Genomic DNA, 9,905 nt, shown 5'->3' on the forward strand with positions numbered 1-9,905 from the left:
ACGTACGAACAAGAGACAATGTGCTCAAAATTTGAAAACATGAAAATATATGTTCAAGATTAAAAAACACAAGGAGTTAATAGATCATTTCTTTCATAAATTTTTTTTAGCAATCTCGTTATTTCACAGGGGTAATGTATACAGTTACCTCTATAAATTATTCAGGCAGATAAAAAATTATGATAAGAAAAATAAAAATCCATGGGAGTTCTGATTAGGGGTGCAAACGAACCAAATCGAGCCGAATAATGGTAAAATTTTAAGGCTCGAATTCGGTTCGTTATAAGTATATTCGAGTTCGAGCTCGATTCAAAACTCGATAATTTCAAATATTTTGGTTGGAGCTTTGCTCAAAATGAAGTTCGAGTTCGACTCGAAATATTTGAACCTATTCGTGAACTATTCGGATATTATGGTTTGAAAACCTCGAAATGTTCGAAAAATTTCGAAATGTATATATATTTATTATATAATTATATTATATTAATTAAATATTAAGGCTCGCGAACTATTCGTGAACTATCGAACAAAATAATTTTAGCTCAAGCTCGGCTCGAAAAAGAGGTCGAACATGTTCGAATTCGGTTCGAGTTCGATAAGTTCGAATACGAATCAAATATTTATCGAATAGGTTCGAAAAGCTCGTGAACATGTTCGGTTCACGTTTTGATCATTGATTTGACATGCACCATCCGTTCGTAAAGTATTCCCCTAGATTTGAGTAAATTAGCTAGTCCTTTCAATGAATCAACTAAAAATGTTACCAATTAATTAATATTAGATATCTCTAAAATAAACTCGACATGAATTTTTGTCCTTCGAATGAAATTAATAATTTACATTTCGTTCATGTCCTTAAATTAGTGGTGGCGACCAATTTATCCATCGTTTTCATTTTTATGATGCAACTTTACCTTTATGGCTTTACATCAAGACGAATAATTTTTTTGACATTAGAAAGCAAGAAAAGCTTTCACATATGTCGTAAAACGATTTTACAGATTTTTATTCATGAGACGGGTCAATTTTGTTCATATTTATTATAAAATTAAAATAATACATTTTAGAGATCTAAATATGATATAAGTCTCACAAAATTGACTCATGAGACAATCTCACGGGAGTTTTTTGTGTTTAAACTGAGGGTAGTAAAATTTTTTTGATACCCAAAAAAAATCAAGTTATATTTCACCCAAATTCTTCTCAATTACTTTTAAGTATGTCGCTGTTGAGACAAACTTATTAATCTATATCTGTGAGACGGTCGACTAGATCCAAAATATTTTTAAATAATTTTTTTTAGTTTTCATGAATCGGATGGGAGTGTTAGAAAATATTCTTGTAGATATTCATAATATTTGTATTTATCTACTTGTCTTATCTCTTTAGTAATTTACATGTATATCGCCATGTAAGTTAAGATTTTATATTGTGTATATCTTTACGCTTTCGTAGGAACTTATTTGTATCTATATATTCTCATTGTTCATATCAATAAAAGTTAAGTTCCATAAACTTTTATATGGTATCACAGCTCTTTTTTGGCCCACGCCAATAACCCTAGCCGTCTCTAGCCATCGTCGAGCCGCCACCTCTCGCCAACCATCACCACCACCATGGCCGACACCACCGTTTCCGCTGTCTCACCACCACCCTCCACACCCTCCTTAATCTCCATTAACGTCACTACTCAAATCCCTCCCAAACTCACATCCACCAATTACTCGGCCTGAAACCTTCAATTTCGTTCTCTTCTACTTGGCTATGATCTTATGGGTTTTGTTGATGGATCCAACCCATGCCCACCAAAAACAATAATTCAAGAAACTTCACCATCCTCAATCCTGCTCACTCTCTTTGTGTTTGTCAGGATCAGCTTTTACTCAACGCCATAATTGGCTCTCTCACACTCACCCTCATCCCTTTTATTGTCGCGTCTCAAACCTCGCTTGATGCTTAGACGATTCTGGCCAAGACCTATGCTGCCCCGAGCCGTGGTCGGATTCTCCATGTAGTAGTCCGAACCCAGTTTTAGTGAGTAATTGCTAATGAATCCAATTAACATGATTAAGGGAACTCTTAATGGATTAACGGAGTCCGGGATTAGACCCGGAATGATCAGAAATGGTCCGGAGGGTCAGAAGGAACGGACGCAACGTCCAGGAATCGGACGTAACGTTCGTGCCATCTGGAATGCGTCATTGCTTACGCACTTGATGGGACATCGGAAGCAACGTTCAGGAGAACGGATGCAACGTTCGTCAGGCAGAACGAACGCAACGATGAGGAATGAATGTTCCGTTCGTGGTCTATATATAGGGGTGCCGAGATTCACATTTGAGCACACCGATCACCTCTTCTCTCTCGTTTCTTCAGCCTTCTAGCTTAGATCTAGGGCATTCTAGGCGTCCCATTAGGAATCCGGAAGTGGCATAGCGATCCAGGTGTCGTAGCGGAGCTGTGGCCTAGTTTTGAGGCAATCGACAGCAAAGGGCTAACGACGAACGAAGGTATAACTTTTGCTTCCTGAAAATATTTAGGAGTATGCAATAACCTAGTTAAGGCTTTTAGAGCACTATAATGATATTAGTATCATTTGGCAGTGTAGTGCGAATTATAGGCGTAGACCTAGAGCTGGTAGAGCGCGCCTAGTATTTGAGGTACGAAAGTACTTTTTGAGATATCCTGACTGAGTATGCATGTATTATGTGACTGCGTGATTTATATGACATGACTTTATGCTGCATACACTTGCATCTTGAGCTATCTCTTTTGAGATGTCTGTTAGTAGGGTTTCACCCTATCCTGTTAGTGGATGAACTTCCATCAATTTGGGTCCGGAGTATCCACTAGTATTTCGGTATGAGAGCCACCTCCTGAAGCGACGGCACAACGTACTACATACTAGGGTCCAGTCTGTCTTTGTTATCTGATCCTTGACCTCAAGTTTGTAGGGAGTTCACTTTGCATGCATGTATACTCATACTCTCGTGCTGAGCATTTTATGCTCACGTCTCGTACTCTGTGTTTTTGGACACCCTATTCCATGGGGCAGATTTGCGATTGGACGAGGGGGGTGGTTCCAAGAGGGGCTAGGCAGTGGATTCACCAGTTGGAGCTTTGCCTAGGGTTTCTTTTGTATTGGGTTGACACAACTTTTGATTTGGCTGTATCATATTTGGGTATTTACAAATTCCTTTCCTTGGGATTGTATAATATTTATTGCTTCCGTAGTTTATTTCTCGTTTACTGTTTGATTAAGTTAATTGCATGCCTAAGTTCTGTTTAGTAGGTGATCTCGGTAAGGGTCACTACATTTATGGTATCAGAGCATGCATAGTATTCTTGGGTTTAGATTCTGCATAAGATAACCGTGAGGTAATTTTGTAGATGGCGAACTACGATGACCAGAGTAGCCATGGTAGTGGAGGTGGACGCTGGGGAGATGATGATCATGAGCGTCATCGGGAACGTCATCATCGTCGTCGTGATGAGGATCGTTTCAGCGTGCGCCGATTCTTGCAGATGGGTCCTAAGCACTTGGTTGGAGGTGAGTCTCCGGAGGATGCAGAGAACTAGTTAGACCGCATGGAGACTTGTTTCCAGACGTTCCGCTGTACTAAAGACCAGAAGATGGAGACACTTGGTTATCTTCTGGATGGACGAGCCCGAAAGTGGTGGAGATTCACTTCTGCACCTTTTGTTGCGGCAAGAGGAGTGGCCACCTGGGCCGAGTTCCGCACAGCTTTTCAGAAGATGTATTATCCTCCTGCACTTCGTCAGATGAAGGCGGGTGAGCTACTGAGTCTGCGACAGGGAGCCATGTCTATTGACGAGTATCAGCAGAAGTTCTTCGATCTGTTATCCTATTGCCCCGAGATTGCTGACAGCTCTGAGATGAAGTACAATCTGTTCCTTCAGGGCCTTAACCCTGAGATTCATGACCGTGTGGCGGTTGGTGATGACATGACCTACGAGGGTTTGGTGAGCCGTTGTCACCAGGCTGAGGATAGCATTCGGCGGAACAGGTATTTTTCTCAGTCTAGGCCTGCGAGTTCTTTGGGTCCCCGTGCTCAGACTTTCAAGAAGTCCGGATCTACTTCTTCTTCCTTTGGTTCCGCTGGAGTTGTCCATTTTGGGAAGAAGGAGAAGTGCGACCATTGCGGGAAGAACCATCCAACCGACAGATTCCGTAAAGCTTCTGGAGCTTGTTTCCATTGTGGAGAGGTGGGTCATCTCTAGAGGGATTTTCCACTATCTGGGGGAGGCAGTTCTGATTCAGGATCAGGTTCTCAGGCCACCGTTCAGCAGAGGTCGCAGGGACAGCCTTCTGGGAGTTCTCACTTGAAGCCGCGGGCTTTTGGCCAGGTGTTTGCCTTGAGACATGATCAGGCAGTGGAGGAGAACGAGAAGGTCATCGCAGGTACATTTCTGTTATATGGTATACCTGCTCTTGTACTTATTGACACTGGTGCATCTCATTCCTTCATTTCTGCATATTTTGTTAAGAGGCATAAGTTACCATGCATTGTACTAGACGTAGTAGTTTTTGTTTCTACTCCAACGGGTAAATATGCTTTGGCTAAGCTTCTAGTGATGGGTTGCCCTTTAGAGTTCGAAGAAAACATTCTGATAGCGAATCTCATGGTTCTTGCGATGGATGACCTCGATTGTATTCTGAGGATAGACATGCTGACTACCTATCGAGCTTCAGTGGACTGCTATCAGAGATGAGTACGCTTTCATCCGGTTGGGAGTGATAGCTGGTTTTTCTATGGTGAGGGAGCGCGACCCCCGATGCCTTTGGTATCAGCCTTGAGAGCCTGTCGAGCTCTAGAGTCTGGCGGGGAAGGCTACCTTATCTATGCAGTTGATTTGTCCACTGAGAGCGTTGGAATAGAGAGTATTCCTGTTGTGGATGAATTCCCAGATGTATTTCCAGATGAGATTCCGGGTTTTCCTCCAGCTAGGGAAGTCGAGTTTGGCATAGAGTTGATGTCGGGTACTTCTCCTATTTCTCGAGCACCGTATCGTCTGGCTCCGTCAGAGATGCGAGAGTTGAAGAATCAGTTACAGGATCTTTTGGACAAGTGGTACATTCGTCCTAGTGTATCTCCTTGGGGAGCTCCTGTTCTTTTTGTGAAGAAGAAGGATGAGTCTATGCGGCAATGCATCGACTATCGGCAGCTGAATCGGGTTACTGTGAAGAACAAGTATCCTTGCCTCGCATTGATGACTTTTTTGATCAGCTGCAGGGTACTTTGCTTTACTCCAAGATTGAATTGAGATCTGGGTATCATCAGATGAGAGTCCGAGATCAGGATGTAGCCAAGACTGCATTTCGTACTCGCTATGGGCATTACGAGTTTCTAGTGATGCCATTTGGATTGACTAATGTGCCGACTATTTTTATGGATCTGATGAACCGTGTCTTCAGGGAGTATCTGAACAAGTTTGTCGTAGTCTTCATTGACGACATTCTGGTGTATTAGCGTAATGCGGACGAGCATGTTTCTCACTTGCGGTTGGTACTGCAGACTCTTCGAGATGAGCAGTTGTACGCCAAACTGAGCAAATATGAGTTCTGGATGGATCGAGTGGTCTTTCTTGGCCATATCATATCCAGGGAGGGAATTTCTGTTGATCCGAGCAAGATTGAGGTTGTGCTTAATTGGTCGCGTCCGACGACGGTTGCTGAGATCCGTAGTTTTCTGGGTCTAGTAGGATATTATCGTTGCTTCATTCTGAACTTCTCTCAACTAGCTCGATCGTTGATGCAGCTTACCCATAAGGGTGTTGATTTTGACTGGTCCTCAGAGTGTGAGGAGAATTTTTGTGAGCTTCGACGACAGTTGACTTCTGCGCCGGTGTTGGCATTACCGTCATGATCTGGAGGGTACGTGGTTTGCACATATGCTTCTCTTCAGGGGTTGGGTTGTGTCCTGACTCAGAATGGGCATATGATCGCATACGCTTCTAGACAGTTGAAGTTGCACGAAGACAATTACCCAGTGCATGATTTGGAGTTGGAAGCCATTGTGTTCGCTTTGAAGATCTGGCGTCATTATCTATATGACGAGAAATTTGAGATCTTTATCGACCACAAGAGTCTCAAGTATTTTTTCACTTAGGCGGAGTTGAACATGAGGCAGAGACGTTGGATGGATTTTCTTAAGGACTATGATTGCGAGATTAAGTACCATCCGGGAGCTGCTAATCTTACCGCTGATGCCTTGAGTCGCAAGGTGCGATTATCCGCACTTCAGACTTGTTCTATGTCTAGTGCGATCTGTGATTGTTGTTCTTCAGGGTATACCTTCAAGCACAAGAAAGGTATGCAGAGTATCCAGATTTTTGCGATATTATCTGAGCCAGCTTTGTATTCGTGGATTCGGGATGCTCAGATGTCTGATTCAAAGACTCAGCGTTTGGCTCGTCTAGCTAACGAGGGTAGCATATCTGGATTTCACTATCAGTCAGATGGTTTTATGTGTTTGTTTGGTAGGCTTGTAATTCCGGAGGATGTAGAGTTGCGAGAGGAGATCTTGTCTTTGGCACATCGCACTAAGTTGAGTATTCATCCGGGAAGCAACAAGATGTACAAGGATTTACGTACTCGGTTTTGGTGGAAGGGGATGAAACGCAGCGTGTATCAGTATATTTCGAGATGTTTGGTGTGCCAGCAGGTCAAGGCAGAGCACCGATGACCTGAAGGTTTGCTTCACAGTCTGCCTATTCCTGAGTGGAAATGAGAGTTTATCACGATGGATTTTGTGTCCCATTTGCCGGTATCCTCGAAGAATTGTGATGCTATCTGGGTTGTGGTGGACCGACTCACCAAGTCAGCACATTTCATTGCCTATAGCCGAGAGTACTCTATAGATCGTATGGCTCGGTTGTACATTCAGGAAATCTTTCGACTTTTGGAACATGGTCGTTCTCCGGATCAAAAAAGAAAGTGATACCCGGTGCAGCGGAAGTTTTAAAATTTTATATGGAACGATTCCATATGGGTATCAAATTCCTACGATTAAAATTGATAACATAAAATTTAAACAACGTAAATTTTACCTTAAAATCTCGAAGCGAGATTATGGACACCAACAGATTAAACTGCTCTTGTTGTATATCCTAGGAACTGATGAACGAACGTTTCTTCAATCAGGTCCACGAACAGAAGTTTAATCCCTCTGATAGACTGCACTAGAAAGTCTATCAGAAGTTTCTACGAAGAGAAATAACAGATTTGATCTGTTAAATCAGACTGCAAATTCAGAAATTTGCAGACTGAATTTTCGAACACAGTAGGGGAGAGGGGCGGCCGAAAACCCTAAGAGAGGAGGCTCTAGGTTTTCAAAAATTATGCCTTGTGTTGTGTGTAATTTCTGTACTGCAATAACTTATTTATAATGTGGGCTGCTAACAGCTTAGGGCCCATTAGTCATAAGTTCAAGCCTGACAAGCAAAGCCCGCATGTTCAGAAATTCATATAAAATTCATCGTGACTCAGATTGATAAACCAATTTCACCAATGTGTACAGAAACCATTTCTGCATCTTTTAAAGTCAAGATAAATTTTCTGAATCCGAATTCAGTGATTTCCAAAAATGTCCATCACTATGTCATTTTAGGAAATCTTACTCCCTCTACTCTTAAATAAGAAGTCCCACTTCTTTATTCACTAAATTTAACTCTTTAAATTTAATTATCTCAACGGGGATTAAAAATCCATTACTTGTGTAACCCTCAATGGTTCAGGGATACAACTAGCCGTGGGCTCACAACTCCTTGTGACTCGAAACAACAATTTCCGACTTACCCAACGAATCATGGTAAGAGCGCCTAGCAACATCGCCCCATGATTCCCTAGGTATCACTGATAGTGCCTGCAAGAACCAATAGATTTTGGTTAGCGTACAGTACGGTCCCTTCATCCATATATCCCGATCGAATCAACAACCATTGGTACATCGAGAGTCGTTCGAGATTCGATAACTATGCAATGCATCTTGAAGATCAAATAGTGACATCGCATGTGCTACTAGGAAACCAAGTAACCTAAAACACATCATGTACTCTGGCCAAAGATTCGTCACACTAATATCTACTCAGATTGCATAGGATATCCACACTCTCAAGTGTGTGGTGAATCCTTGACAACAAAGCATCGACTCCTATATGTGTCATAACTGTACCCAATCCCGACACCTGATGACCCTAATAGAGTCGGTAAACGAGTCAAAGCACAGTACTAGCATATAGAGTCTCAATGATGTTTCAAGTAATAAGGACTAATGGTGTACAACAAAAACCGCGGACTTTATCCACTCGATAAGTGATAACCACTTAGAAAGTCCGGATAGGGTAGTTCGATCATTCATCATATGAATATCCATTTGCATGCTTTGAACATCTCTATGTTCCATACCAATGAAACGTGGTACTCGGCATCGCAAATGCTAGTCTCAATCTCGAGCGATCCTTATCCTTATTAACGGACGACTCAATCGACTAGGAACTGTTTAGAATATACAGTGACTATAAGATGTGTTTCATGACAGCCATCCCCATGTGCTACCACATCTTACTTTAGTATATTCAAGGTCTTTATCAAAATAGCAATAGTATATCATTATATAATAATAAGATAAAGTGAACGCCATTTAAAGAACGTATATTATATTAAACAAAGATTGTTTACAAAAAGAGACTCTCAAAGCCCTTAGCCACAAGTTGGCTAGCGGGGCATCAACTCTTTCAATCTTCCACTTGCCCTAAAACCAACTAGTCATACTACGTAGTCTCATTGCTTCGCGATGTTTGTCAAATAATGGTCCTGGCAAGGGCTTAGTAAGTGGATCAACGATATTGTCTGCAGAGGCTACTCTCTCGATAGTGATGTCTCCTCTTTCCACGATCTCCCGGATGATGTGGTATTTCCTCAGTACGTGTTTGGATCTTTGATGAAACCTTGGTTCCTTTGCCTGAGCAATGGCACCCGGGTGCCGTTGCCACAGTACACCGGGACTGGATTAACAGCTTCAGGAATAACGCCCAACTCTTGGACGAAATTCCTCATCCAAACGGCCTCTTTAGCAGCAGCTGATGCCGCAATGTATTCTGCCTCAGTGGTGGAATTCGCTGTGGTGTCCTGCTTGGAACTCTTCCAAGAGACAGCACCGCCATTGAGCATGAACACAAATCCAGAGGTTGACTTCGAGTCATCCACGTCACTTTGGAAGCTAGAGTCGGTATAGCCTTCAAATTTCAGTTCTCTTCCTCCATTAACCATGAATACATTCTTAGTTCTTCTCAAGTACTTAAGAATATCCTTCACTGCTTTCCAATGCATTTGACCGGGATTGGCTTGATATCTGCTCGTGACACTCAGAGCAAATGCCACATCCGGTCTGGTAGATATCATCCCATACATGATACTCCCTATGGCTGATGCATATGGTATGTGTGTCATCTTCTCTATCTCTTCGTTAGTCTTGGGACACATAGACTTGGATAGAGAAACTCCATGACACATAGGTAGATGTCCTCTCTTGGACCCATCCATTGAAAACCTTTTCAATATGGTGTCGATGTAGGTTGCTTGAGTGAGTCCTATCATTCTCTTAGATCTATCTCTATAGATCAGTATCCCTAGAATATAGGATGCCTCACCCAAATCCTTCATCGAGAATCTACCTGATAACCATATCTTTGTTGACTGCAACATCCCTACGTCATTCCCAATGAGTAGGATGTCATCAACATAAAGCACTAAAAACGTCACCGCATCCTTAACTATTTTTTTGTACACGCACACGGTTCCATTCGGGTTTTTGATGAAACCAAAGTCCTTTATTGTTTCATCAAATTTCTGGTTCCAACTTCTTGATGCTTGTTTGAGACCA

The sequence above is a fragment of the Henckelia pumila genome, chromosome 2 (assembly GCF_033568475.1).
Source record: "Henckelia pumila isolate YLH828 chromosome 2, ASM3356847v2, whole genome shotgun sequence".
NCBI lineage: Eukaryota > Viridiplantae > Streptophyta > Magnoliopsida > Lamiales > Gesneriaceae > Henckelia > Henckelia pumila.